Source organism: Trachemys scripta, chromosome 1, assembly GCF_013100865.1.
Source record: "Trachemys scripta elegans isolate TJP31775 chromosome 1, CAS_Tse_1.0, whole genome shotgun sequence".
NCBI lineage: Eukaryota > Metazoa > Chordata > Testudines > Emydidae > Trachemys > Trachemys scripta.
This window is the reverse complement of record NC_048298.1, coordinates 9559401-9573961: the sequence shown is the minus strand read 5'-3', so window position 1 is coordinate 9573961 and position 14561 is coordinate 9559401. Positions and strand designations below refer to the sequence as shown.

The 14561-nt window shown below is 42.0% G+C and overlaps 1 long non-coding RNA gene across 1 annotated transcript in view; it reads right to left on the bottom strand.

The window, feature by feature from the left end:
• Positions 1–14561, bottom strand: part of LOC117874337 — a 35896-nt gene that overhangs the window by 15376 nt on the left and 5959 nt on the right. Inside the window, exon 2 of the long non-coding RNA XR_004644955.1 lies at positions 9934–10052. This is a non-coding gene — a long non-coding RNA (uncharacterized LOC117874337). The remainder of the gene's footprint in view (positions 1–9933; positions 10053–14561) is intronic.

Below are 14561 nucleotides of genomic sequence, written 5' to 3'. Positions count from 1 at the left end.
AGGGGGCTGCCTGAAGCCCATAGCGCTCGGGCAGCTCGGCTCTTAAACAGAGCCGAAGAGTCAGGGGAGGAGCAGAGCAGCCGCGGGAGGGGAAGTGCCCAGCCGGCATTTTCCCGGACATGTTCGGCTTTTTGGCAATTCCCCCCACACGGGGGTTTGATTGCCGAAAAGCCGGATATGTCCGGGAAAAACCAGACGTATGGTAACCCTACTGAAAAGGGCTGTCATGGGAGCAGTGAGGGGGTTGGGGGGGGATTTAAAACAGATCCTGACTCTTGCATAAGTCAGACTCTGTCCCTTCCTAGTCACCAGGGACTCCTGAGTAATGGCCTTTATGTAATTAATTCATTGTTTTTTAGGAAACTACTTTTTCCTGCCAGTTTTTAAGCCCAGCGGAATTTTCTAGATCCGCAGTGACAGGGCATGAGTAATCGCTCCCTCGTTAAACTACTAAGAGTCATAAAACAAAACAAATTGTTCACCTCCCCAGTGTTTTTCCTTTTTGCTTTCCCTTTCCAAGTCCTGTAGTGCTCACAAACATCCAAAGTATCCAAGTGAGGTAACTTTTAGTCAGTACCCTAAAGGAAACAACATGTCCTTCACATGTTGCTCAATTCTCTGATATTCTCTTGCAGTCACTGATTTTTGATGGAGGGCGGTTTAAGTTGTTGTTTTTTTAATCAAGAGCCAGATCTGCCTGAGTGAAATGTGTGCATTCAAAAATCAGACATGAAGAGCTCACCTGGTGCATACGAATGGACTGTGCTGTGCTGGCTGCTGTCCCGCAATCCTAGGTACACCTGTGGTCTTCATGCCCAATACTTTACAAAGCCACCCGCCTGAGGAGCTGGGTGGTGCCCTGGGGAGATTTGTGGGGATGTGTAGGACAAGAAAGAATCTGCCCTCCACCCCGGGGCAGTGCTCTGTGGGTACCATTACGCTCTCAGTGCAGCAATACCGTCTGCTGCTAAAGCATGCCCCTCTGTCCCGAGGATCCATCCTGCCCACAAGTTTCCTGAATGCTGGGGCACAGCTTTGTTCCTCTTCTCTGTGTAAGTTCCCAGCATCCTACCTCACCACCTGCACAGTGGAACTGTGCGGCTCCATTTTTGTCAGGGCCCTCTGTGCCTTTATAGTGGGATGAGTAGCTTTCCCCTCTTGGTATCTGGGAATCAAGCTGGTCAGGGCCCTCTGTGCCTTTATAGTGGGATGAGTAGCTTTCCCCTCTTGGTATCTGGGAATCAAGCTGTCTGATAGATTTCTTTTCAACCATGAAAGTATCTCTTTGAAAAGCCACATTTTCAACAGCAGCCTCTAAGAATGCAGGCACAAGTCTCAGCCCCTGAGTTTTTGCCCACAAGAAAGCAGTTTGTTCTCACAGTGCTGGGTTTTTGTATGCACAAGAACCCAGACACCTGGCACTGTACCCACAATTTCAGAGACCAAGCTGAGGTCCCTTTGAAAATTTGGTTCTCTTTCTTCTGAACCAACCTCCAGAGGGCAGATGTATCCTGTGCGGTGACTCAGATCTTTGGAGAATGGAGAAGATACAAACGAATGGAAGAACCAGTTGCAAAGTCCAGAGACTTGAGAGAGAGAGAGAACAACACAAAAAACAAACAACATTAAAAACCCTGGACTGTGGGATGTTAAAGCTTGGTAATACTTATATTCAGCACTTTATACCCTGAAAGCCCTACACAAAGACTAATTAATCCTCACAATAACCCCTTCAGGTAAATGCATTATCCCCATTTTACAGATGGCAAGAGAGTTTCTGTGATTTTCCCAATGCCACTGAGAGAGTTTGTATCAGAGTTTTGTTTAGACGCAGGAGTTCAGAGTCCCGCACCGGAGTTTGGACTATTAGATTGAACTCAGGGAACAGATCCTCAGCTTGTATAAACTGGCAGTGAAGCAAATGGAGCTATATCAATTTACACCACTGAAGGTCCGGCTCTCACAGTTAATCTTGAAAAGTGTGACTTATTTTAGGGAAATTAATGCTCCTTTTGCCTAAATAAAGGTTGCAAAGCAGCAAAGAGAAAACCATCTTGGATTGCACTGGCATTTAAACCACAAAGATTTGAACTCTCCCTTGTAATAAGTACCAGAAAGCAAATAAGTGAGGTAAACTTGGGAGTTCCAGACCACAGCTCACAACATGTTTTGCAAAGTGGTGAGAAGGCCCATTAAACCCTATCAAGCTCATTGACCTCACAGGTTTCTCCAGGCCAATTCTAGAAAACAAAACAGCTGCATTTTTAGTTCCCTGGTAAAGGAATTATTGGCAAACTGTTCAGTCCAGCTCTGGTTTGGGAGCTTTAAAGAGACTAGTCCAGAAGCTTGAGATGTGCAAAAAGACAGTAAAAAGGAAAGGGATTAAAATCAACAGGAGTTTGCCTGATTAAAGACCAAATACCTCATTCCAACACTGTATTCTTGTCATCAAAAATTCAAATAACTTTAGTTGTGAGCCTACTTTACTGCACAGCTGTGCTAATGAAAATAACTGTGTAACAATTAATGGGTTTCAACAGTCTTACTGTGTAGCTGATACACTGGCAACATCAAGCCTTGGATGAGGTGAAGTGCTCGAAAAGACTGGAACTATTTAGTTTAGCAAGGGGAGACAAATAAGAGAAGACAGGATAAAGGTATACAAAATAATTAATGGAAAAGAGATAAGCCAGACATTCCTATTCATCCTCTTAAGACAAGAGCAAGAGGATATTCAATGAAATTAGAATTATTATTATTTAACATTTATATTGTGATAGAGGTTAGAGGCCAACCATGTCAGAGGGCCATTGTGCCATGTCCTTCACAAATATATAGAAAATGACAGCCTCTGCCCTCAAGAACTTATTTAGAGAGGAAATGCACTCTAAAATATTTTTTATACAGCTAATAATTAAGCTGTAGAACTGAACGTTACAAGAGCCCATCGACGCAAAGACCTTTATAGCAGAAGTTCTTAACCAGGGGTCCGGGGGCCTTGAGCAAATTTCGGGGGGGGGGGGGGGGCGCCAAGCTGGGCCAGCATTAGACTCACTGGGACCCAGGGGCCTGAGTCCTGTCAGCTGGGGCTGAAGCTGAAGCTTGAGCAATGTAGCTTTGTGGGAACCCCTGTGGGGTGGGGGCCCAAGCAATTACCCTGCTTGCTACCCCCTAACGCTAGCCCTGGCTTTTATATGCAGAAAACCAGTTATTGTGGCACAAGTGGGCCATGGAGTTTTTATAGCATGTTGTGGGGGGGCCTCAGAAAGAAAAAAGGTTGAGAACCTCTGCTTTATAGGATTCAAAAATAAGGATTAGACATTTATATGGATAATGATAACTTCCACCTTTATTACACTGGGTAGGATGGAAGAAGTAGAAACCCTCATGCTTCATGGCTTAAGTCAACAGCTAACTCCTATAGGGGAAATGTCTTCCTAACTATAGGCAAAGTTATTTAATAATTATCCATCACCGGGATTCTAAAACCTCCCTGGGAAGGATCTGGCACTGGCCGCTGTTGGAGGCAGGATATCAGACTAGATGGGGATCACTGGTTTGAGCCAATGTTGCAAGTCTTGCGTTCCTAGGAGATAATGCAGTTGGTTTTTTTTTTTAAATGACTGATCTACTGAAATAAGAGAGTTGGAAAGCATTTCCAAAGCAGCTTATCCAAGTTAGATCAGCTGAAGGATCTTGTTTAAAATACAGACTGAATGATAGGATCATGAGACTGACAAATTTTCGAATGAGGTCACCTCCGCTGCCATTCAGAAATGCAATTAGCAAGTACACTTAACTCATTAATTAAAAACTCCTTGCAAAAAGGGACACTGTACATTTATAATCTCTGAGGGAACCTAATGAAAAGTGTCACACTGGCTTTGTTGCTTTTTTTCCAAACACAGAACTGATAGCAGAGCGCCTAGCAGAAAACTTGCAAATTAAAAACAAAAGCTGAATTTTCTTAGGTGTTACAGTATCTTTGATTCAAAGCTCATCCTTTTTTCCTATTCCCTGAAGCAATGATATTTTAATACCCTAGAGCAGTGGTGAGCAACCTGCAGCCCGTCAGGGTAATTCGCTGGTTGGCCGTGTTTATATTGACCGTCCGCAGGCACGGCCACCCGCAGCTCCCAGTGGCTGCGGTTCGCCGTTCCCGGGCAATGGGAGATGCGGGAAGCGTCAGGGTACTGTCAGGGTAATTCATCAAGGTAATCCGCTGGCGGGCTGCGTGTGGCCCGTGGGCCGCAGGTTGCCCACCACTGCCCTAGAACTATGGCAAACATCATCTAAAATTCTATTTTATACTAAATTATGCTTGGTGGTTAATAAATTTGTTTTCTAAAATAGCAACAATTATGGGAAGTATGGACAATGGGCCATATTAATCCTGGCGTAATCCAATTGACTATTGGTCCGATTAGTTTCTTCTGGACAAACTGTCAATTCAGCAAAAATATTAGGTGTGGCTACACTCCAATAGTTCAGTAAAAATGTAGTGACACGATAATCATTGTAGGGATCTGTGCGAAACTGTAGTGTTCCCTTATAATGCTTTTATTTTTTAAAGTTACTTATAATTTGTTTAATCAGATTTATCACAGGGGATTCATAGACTCATAGACTTTAAGGTCAGAAGGGACCATTATGATCATCTGGTCTGACCCCCTGCATGCTGCAGGCCACAAAACCGTCCCTACCCCTTCCCTGGACTCTGCTGTTGAAGTCCCCAATCCTGTGTTTTAGTGACTTCAATTGGCAGAGACCCTCCTGCTAGTGATCCCTGCCCCATGCTGCGGAGGAAGGCGAAAAACCTCCAGAGGCTCAGCCAATCCACCCTGGAGGAAAATTCCTTCCCGACCCCAAATATGGCGATCAGTAAGACCCCGAGCATGTAGGCAAGAGTCTCTAGCCTGACCCCTGTTAGCCATTATACTATTTACCTACCATTGCTTGGTATTCCTTGGCTACTATGTTTTACCACTAAACCATTCCCTCCATAAAATTATCTAACTTAACATAGTGGGATAACATAGTGGTCTAAATTTAGAACATAAGAATGGCCATGTTGGGTCAGACCAGTGGTCCATCTAGCCTAGTATCCTGTCTTCTGACAATGGCCAATGCCAGATGCTTCAAAGGAAATTAACAGAACAGGGCAATTATCAAGTGATCCATCCTCTGTCATCCAGTCCCAGCATCTGGCTTAGGGACACCCTGCTTCCGCAGTCTTCATGCAGTCAAGACTCCTGCTGACGCCAATGGAAGTTTTGTCTGTATAAGGACAGCAAGAGCAGGTCCCAGGTTTGGAATACTCAGACTTCCTGGAATCAGTCTAGAATCCCAGCATTGTTTAACTCAGCCAGTCATCCTTCATGGAGTCTGCTGTGTGCGCAAAAAAAAAAGACTTTAAAATCCAAGGTCCTGTCTCTGTATGGACAATAAAGGCCTCATTGCGCTTTCCATAAAAAGGTTTGCTCTAAGTCCTTGCCCACTGGAACACAGAAATTGCCATACAATACCTACTGGCAAAACTTTACATACGGATTAGGCCTTAAAGGCTGGCTTATGCCCTGAAATCTGAGAGTTTGTTTCACTTCCAAATCTTGTTTGCTTTTTAAAATATTTACTATTTATACCTCCAAAGTTTCCCTACTGCTGTGCAGTATTTTGTGTGCCTGTTCGCTGCACGGCTGCTGCTTTCACTCCAGAGGTGGCTATATTTTCATAGTGGCTGTCACCATAAAGCTGATGTAACTTCACTGAATTCGGTGGAGTTACAGTAGAGTAAAACTGATATAAGAAAGTAGAGAATGAGGCCCAAAATGTGCGTGAAGCACTTTTGGAATCCTTAAGGGATGAAAGGTGTTAGTACCTTCTCAGCATGGTAAGTATCTATTTGTCACCTATACTGAATCTGAAAATGTTACTTAGGCCTGGAGATTTTCTTCTTCGGTAAAGTAAGGTGAGGGATTTGCTCAAGACCAAGATGATACACAAGTATGGCATGTTAGGAAAGACGGGCACTGCACAAAGGGGAAGTGGAAATCACAGGGTTAAGAGACAAACATCCAGAAATGGATTCCAGAGTCATGAAGCAGGCTACATGACTCAGCACAGGAAGACCACCTGCCCACTGATGACATATCAAAACTGATAACAGTCAGGAAGGCAGCTGGGCATTCTGGATGGATAAAAAGGTGCCAGGCAGCAGCTGACAACAGCAGGGGAGAAGGCGTGAGGGAATGAAACAGAAGCCCTTAAACCACAGAGGTCCACTTTGTTAAACTTATTTAAATCCTAATTTTGTGAGATACTGAGCGCCTCCAACTCCCATTGGGATGAAATTAAGTTGGAAGGCTCAGTACCACATAGAATATATATTTTTAATTTCATATATTTTTACAGCTGGGCTGATTTTATTTATTTAACAGGGAGGTGACAGGGCTTGCTGTCATACAGTGAGTGGGTCAGAGCATCCTGCTTCCGTTCCAGTAGATCACAAGGTATCCTTAAGAATGGGAGCCACTAAACAACTCATATTACCAAGTCCCATTTCCACCAGCCCCCAACACCTTCTAGTGTTTGTCTGTATAACAGAAGTTGGGTGAATAGGTTCAGAGCAGTATTTTATCTTTTGGACAAAGTCCCAATTTCAGTTGAACCGGTTCTCAGATAGGAGCATGTGCAGTGACACGCAACTTGTAAATGCAGTTGCTACACTGATCTTACAAGATATACACCCATATATCAGAAGCAAAATCAAGCCCTTAAAAGTTATATGTTGATGTATCAGTTAGATTGTGACAAAAGAATAATAAATTGGAGACTTACTGGAAACATGGGAAGAATTTTATGGAGCTCTTCTAATACCGATATTGGGTCAGACCCTCAGTTGGCTGAAGTCAGTGGAGGAATGCTGATAGACAATAGCCAAGCATATGGATCAAAAGGTTCGGGGAGGTTTTAATTTGATTGTTTCTAAAGCAGTTTGAAAGGGAACATGTTCTGGTGCTTCAGAGCACAAGGCTGGGATTCTACTCTTGGCCCTGCTACCGACTTTCTGTGTGACCTTGGATAACTCATTTGGCACCAGAATATCTAAAGAGCTCAACTCTCAGACACCTGAATGACAGGACGAGATTTTCTGAAGTGTTCAGCAGCCAGCAGCTGTCACTGCAAACAAGGATTGAGCACAATGGATGCTGCTCGCTGCTAAGCACTTTTGAAAATCTGGCCATTGAAGCATGAAAAGGGACAATGTGCAGTTCCTTGTTTCAATATCCCTAATTCAACTTTGTTCAGCGAACAAGGATAAAGATGTGATTTTTTCCCTAATATTATACTTAATCATTTACATTGTGACAGACCCTAAACGGCTCAACTATTCAGGACCCTGTTGTTCTATGCACTGTACAAACATAACAAATGACAATCCTTGCCTTCAAAAGTTTATTATTCGCATTTCTGTTTTTCAGGGTTCATTTTTTCAAGGTTTATTTTTAGCAATTTTTGAGTTTTATGTAAATATCCAAAAATCGGGGGTTTTCAGGGTTTTCTTTGTGTATATTATAACGAGTAATGTACATTATGTATTATATACATTACCGTAATGGGAACTCTCATTGTAATGTTCCCTAGTGCACTTTAACATAGTACTGTTTCAAAACAGCACTGTTAAAACACAGTAGGGAATCTTTAGTGAGAACCAGAAGGGTCTATTCTAACCAATTAATGTGCGACACTGAGGTCTGGTCTATACTACCCGCCTGAATCGGCGGGTAGAAATCGACCTCTCGGGGATCGATTTATCGCGTCCCGTCGGGACGCGACAATCGATCCCCAAATCGGCGCTCTAACTCCACCAGCGGAGGTGGTAGTAAGCGCCGCCGACAAAAAGCGGCAGAAGTCGATTTTGCCGCCGTCCTCACAACGGGGTAAGTCGGCTGCAATACGTCGAATTCAGCTACGCTATTCACGTAGCTGAATTTGCGTATCTTAAATCGACTCCCCGCTGTAGTGTAGATGTACCCTGAGTGTGACTTCTGAAGTGCACTCTGGTAGTCTGCATTACTGCTCTGTGTAAACAAGCCCTTAGATACAAGTAACCATTTCTGGTGTTTTTCCAGTGTTTATTAGGTTAACACACACACACACACTATATATATATTATATATATATATATTTATTTTTTTAAACCGGGGGTGTTTAATTGGTGTTTATCAGCTAAAACCTAAAATTAGAAGCCCTACTTCTAATCAAAAGTCATTCTGTCAAACTCGGAATTCAAGATCTGAAGGTCAAGCTGGGCTTTTTTCTGGCTTGTGCATCATCATCCAGAATAAAACTTTTGCGAGACAACCTGGTCATTGATGAAGATGTATAATCATTATCCCAAGCTTTAAAAATGGTTTACTGCACAGTTCTCAAGGGAGAACATGGCTGTGTTCATGCAAATGACTGTGTAACAATCAGTGGTAGTTTTCAATAGAGTTACTTGGTAGTTGATGCATCACCTCGGACACAATTCGTCAGTGAGTCGGCATGGGAGTATCAGAGGCTATGATCTGATCTGCAATTGTAATTGAGGACCAAACCCTAAAAGGCACTAGAGCACCGTCCAACAACTACTGACCTTGATGGGAGAAGAAAAGACTAGGTCTCTCTCAGGATTCATCTGTTAACAATTCTCTTGATGCATCAGCTGGAACAGATTCCAGCTCTAGCTCTCATAATGGGTATGTTTACACTGCAGTCAGAGGTGTAACTGCAGCACACATAGACGCACCCAAGTTACCTTCGATCTAGTAACGAAAAAGTGAAGCGGTGGCAGCATGGGCTGTATAAGCCGGCCTGGGACTCTGGGCAGGAACTCGGGTGGCTAGCCTCTCCTGGCTTCACTGCTATTTAGATCAAAGCTAGACTGGGTATGTCTACATGTGCTGCAATCACCCCTCTGATTGCTGGCTCTCTGGCGCTCAGAGGGATAGAAGAATAGTAAAATCTTATTTTTGTTAATGGAGTTAAAAGCTATTCTGAATTGCTTTTCCGATTAGAATGGTACGCGAAGCATTTTGTGCATTGGATTCCCCATCTACAAAACAAGAATAATATATATTCTTACAAAAAGAACAGGAGCACTTGTGGCACCTTAGAGACTAACAAATGTATTTGAGCATAAGCTTTCGTGGGCTACAGCCCACTTCATTGGATGCGACTCTGAAACCGGTCATATATTCTTACCTACTTCACAGGGATGCCATGAATCCTAACACATTTATGTGTGTAAAATGCTTTGAGACCCCTCAATGGAAAGGTGTTAGAGAAGTGCACAGTTGTATTAGACATCCCCATTTTAAATATGATAGCAAATGTAACATCCTCTATGCAGTTACAGTGTAAGACACCAATTGCCACTGAAACACGTGGCTGATCTCATGAAGAAAAAAAAGAAATAAGAGCAACTCAGACAAAACCACAGAATCACAAGGGAAGGCTGCTGTATTTCTCTCCTCCCCATACCTCCCTTTTCAGCATTTTAAACAGTTTCAACATGCTAAAAATATTTCTGACTTCTTCTTTAAGCTGTCTGGTTGTTTTCTTACAGACGCTATCTCAGCATTACACGGTCAATACAACTGACAACATATAATTGCTTCCTTGCTCCTGAAATCGATCGAATGTTTCCCCTTCACTTTCTCTTAAGCATGCTGCACACACAAGACACCAGGCTAGGAGGTAATAAAAGTGCTAGGAAACAACAGCTCCAGACACTAAATACATTGTACTGAACATGCAATGAAAAATACACAAACAGACCATGCACTTCAGTTTCATATTTAAAGCAATAACCTATGTGATAGGAGTTCTACATGGGAACGATCAAACAAAAGATACTAAAAAGAACGGATTGATTTCTGAGCAACGCACCTTCTGACCAGGGTGTTGTGACCTCTCTCTATAGCTTCTAAAATATTTTTCTTCATTGCATAATCCTGAGCCTTGGAAAAGTCAGAGCCTCCCAGTTCCTTCTTGGCAGTTACCTGCCCCTACAGGTAGTAAAAGATTAGAGGGATCAGAACCACACTGTTTATGAAACGTTCCCCCCTCTCCTCCCCCACACACAGTCTAAAGTTCATTTCTTATTCTTAAAATGGAAGGAGTAGTTGCATCAAAAAAATAAAAAACCACGATGAAAAGGAAGCACACACCCATATGGAAAAAAATGGCAAAAGATGAGGCATGCTGACTGCAATGCTTTGTAAACCCTGTCACTAGCAGAGACAAACACCACTAGATGGAATAGAAGGAAAAACTCAGGGTTTGTTTTCTCTATACCTGCACAACCTCACAACTGTGCATCTCCTACTGAAGACACACACGACTATCAGACCACTCTTGAGAACATCTTTCTTAAGTTTAAGATCACACATGACAGCGAGCAAGATTCTCTCCTTAGTTAATGCTACAATTACTAGTATTTCTGAAAGAGACATGCAACCCTATTGATTGTAGCTAAGGGCAGAACATTTGGCCCAGCAAACCCATTCCTACAGTGGGTTAGCGTCAGAGGAGAAGGCTGAAATGCAGCAATAATAAGAATAAAAAAATCATAGTTGTAGAATTAGGGCCCTGCCAAATTCAGGGTTGATTCTGGTCAATTTCAGGGTCATAGGATTTTAAAAAACAGCATAGTACCAGACACCAAATATTAAATGGCTGTAGACTTTTTAAAATAGTTCTGATAACAAAAGGTCTATAGCAGATCAAATTTACTGAATCTACTGGTGGGCACAAACTTCTGCCTGGCCATGTCTCCACTACAAAAAAGGTGTATTTCTTTTTCTTTTTTACAGCAGGCTAACTAACATTCATTAGCTACCCTGCTGTAAAATCTTAGTGGATTCAAGGCACTGAAGTTTGATTTTGCCTAGCTACCTCCTGGTAAAAGCTATGGTGCCTTGTCTCCACTAGAATTTACAGCAGGATAGCTAATGCGCATTAATTATCCCACTGTAAACACACATCTTTTTGGCAGTTAAGACAAAGCCTATGACTTCCCACAGCATTCATTCACCTCCATTTAAGGTTCAAAAGGTCTCAGCTTTATTACAATAAAAACTGAAAATGTACTGTGCACAACTTAATATAATTTAACAGGATAGCCAAGCAATCATCTTAACAATAGCCCAATTGTAGCTGCCATGGGAAGGTCATAGCTAGGTCCGTAACTGACATGGTGAATTAAAAAACAACAACTATGTATAAGTCACAGTAAACTATTTCCAGTGTTATAGTAGATGTAATAAAGATAAAAAAACCTCTATTAGCATTTTATAATTTTTAAAAAAAGGTTTTGATAATTCAAGCCCTACTTCATTGAAAAAAAGACAGTTTTGAAGTTTGGAAAATGCTTGTATCCTTGCTGGTATCTCCTGAGTTTGATGTAGGAGGGTGAGGAAACAGTAGGAATGCCCAGATTCGATCGATCAGTCCCTCCCATGTTCAGTACAGGGACATTTTACACAGTCTCTAAAGTGCCAGGCATACCTACAGTACTACGGATATACTAATTTAAAAATATCGGATTCGTTGTGCCACCTTGTTAGTGTGCCGTGGCCAAATGAGAAATAATCAGTAATTATTATTGTACATACTTCCATAAAATCTTTCACCAAAAGACTGCAAATCGCTTTACAAAAAGTTGGAGATTATTATGGTTTCAGAGTGGTAGCCGTGTTAGTCTACAAACAACAAGGAGCAGTCTCTAAGGTGCCACAAGTACTCCTCGTGGCTTTTGGAGATTATGATGTTCATTTTACCAGGGGTGGTGGTGGTAACTAAGGCTCAGAGAAGTTAAGTGACTTGCCAAAACTGCGTAGTGAGTCAGAGATGGAGTGGGTAACACAACTCAAGTCTCTTGATTCCTAGCCCTGTCCTCTAACCATGCTAGCCCTGTCATGAAGTCAGCCAATCTGATCTTGCCTAGTGTGCCTGGAGTACTGCCAAATGTTTCCTGTTCTCTACTGTTTCTATGTGTCATTACCGAGCTGCACCATGAAGAATGCTAATAAAGTTGGTTCAACTCTTTAGTTGCATACTTGCCCATCCATTCACCCACTCCTACATTCTCTCGCTTGCCAAACTAATTAAACGCCCACGCACATATTCTCTTAATCACTCACCCACCCAATCACACATTCTTTCATTCACTTTCCCATTCAGTTACACAATCTGATTCTCAAACACCTTCGGTTCATTCGCCTATAATCTTGTACTTTCTACAGTCTACGTAGCCTAGCCTCTCTCACCACCTAAACCAGCGCGCACTTCTAGATGGACCCTACTCAATTATGCTGCTGTGCGGGCTCCATGGATCCCTCTGGCCAATGTCCAGCTTTGCACGACAGCTGTCCTCTTTTTGGGGGAGGGAGAGGCATTTATTGTGGAGCCAGTCCTTTAGTTCTTCGTGAACAAAACATTTTGGTAAATTCTCTAGGTCCAAACTGAGTAGGCACCCAATCCTTCTGGTGGCACAGCAGCCTGGAATTAGTTCTCTGTATAGCCATACAGTAAACCAACATTTAAAAAAATGTCCTCAACAAGAGAAATAATGATAAAGGACAATTCGGAAGGGAGTTGACTTTGTAAAAATAAGAAGTAGGTAAGGGGATACTTGGAAAATTTGAACACATAAAACAGCTGGTCTGGTTGATATATCTCAGGGTATTACGGGAATTAGTCAGTGTATATCTTTTTCCTTCACAATTGTTTTTCTCTGTCATTTTCTACACTTGCAATCTGTCTACACTACAGCTTCCATTGTTGCTACAATTGGAGAATTATGCGTTCAAATATTCCCAGTGTAGATGCACTTTAAGGGCTCATCGACATGGGAGATTTTTCCAGTTATACCAGTATATACTTATGGGGAGTTATATAGCTAATGTGAACACTCTTATTCAGAAATAAGAATGGTTTCCAAAGTGATATAAGCTAAAACAGTAAAAAGTACAATCATACCAGAATGAGTGTCCATGTAGGGAGTTATTTACTGGGGTTTAAATTCACACCATCTCTTATTGTAGACAAGTACTAAAGGAGCTCAGTTAATGGTTTCTAAGATTGGGAAACTATCATGCTCTACCCCTTTCATATTTGAAGGACATTATTACTAAGGGGGGAAATGATATAGGATGGAACAAGGGAACGTAAACTAGGAATAATATGGTGAAACTAAGAAATGGTAAGTGTAGGCTGAATATCAGGAAAAATCATCTTGCCAGTGAGGTCTGCATGGCTGTGGAATAGATTCCTCAGGAAAGAGGTAAAAGACCAGCACTTAGAATATTTGTAACTATAGTGAAATAAACTGTAGAAAATTTTCTGTAGAGAACATGAATTGCCCTGGAGATGGTCCATATGATCTAATAGACATTTCCATCTCTAACGTCTATGATTCTGTAATTCCATACATCAGTCCTTACCATAGGGTTGGCAAACACTAGCAGCCACTCTCCTAGCCTCCTGATAATCAAGTTTATAATCAAGATGTACAATTAACATATGATGCTCTAACATAACTGCTTGCGGCCCAATCAGCACACAGCTGCGGCCCAGGTGACATCCTCAGGGCCGTAAGGTAGTATATATATTGCATGGATGCGGCCCATATAACACAGAGAGCTGTGTATGCAGCCCACAATGGTAAATAAGTTGAGAACCACTGGTCTAACATCTGCCTGTGATAACTATGCCACCCTGGCATCACAGCTCTGAATTTATGTCATTAAAAACATTGACATGAACTGCAGGCCTGTAATCAGTCCAAAGCTGTATATGCCTTCCATTAAGTAAGCAGCATCAAATTTAGAGTAAGTAAAGAAATAATTATCCCCACTCTAAAAAAGTGCCCACTGTTACTATCTGAAAGGTGCTCTGGTAATACAGAGTCCAATCCTGCCAACACTTTACATGTGCAAGTATTTTTATCCAGGCGTGTAAATCTTTGCAGGAATGGACCTATAGTTTATATGTGGTACTTTCAACTAGTTCCTTTTGAAATTTGTAGTTAGAAGTTCCTCCCTTAAGATGAAATGCCAGATTCTCCACTAAACCACCTATGTATTTTCTTTGCTATTTTCAAGTTATTAGGTAAGTGTAAACATAGGAAGAGAGAAAGCTTGAGAAAACACGTGGCATGAGAGCATCACCTATTTATAAGTCTGCAGAGGAGAAAAATAGACCATAACAATGGTAAGTTTAAGAGACAGGAAGTAAAGAAGTAGAGAAAAAGCAGAAGACAGAAAAAAACCACAAAGGAAAGGGAGAGAGAAACAGAAGAGAGCAGAACAGGTAACTCCTTCCAGTACAAAGAACTCTTCTGCGGTTGGTGGGAGTCCCTTGCCTGAACAATTTTATTATCTGCAAGTTGACCTTTCCTAGAGCTTCTACATGAGCAACAGCAGCTCCTTCGTTAAGGCCTTGATCACAATGGGATCAGAACCATGTGAACTAAACCCATGTGCAAATCTCATGATCAGAGTGGACAAGGATTT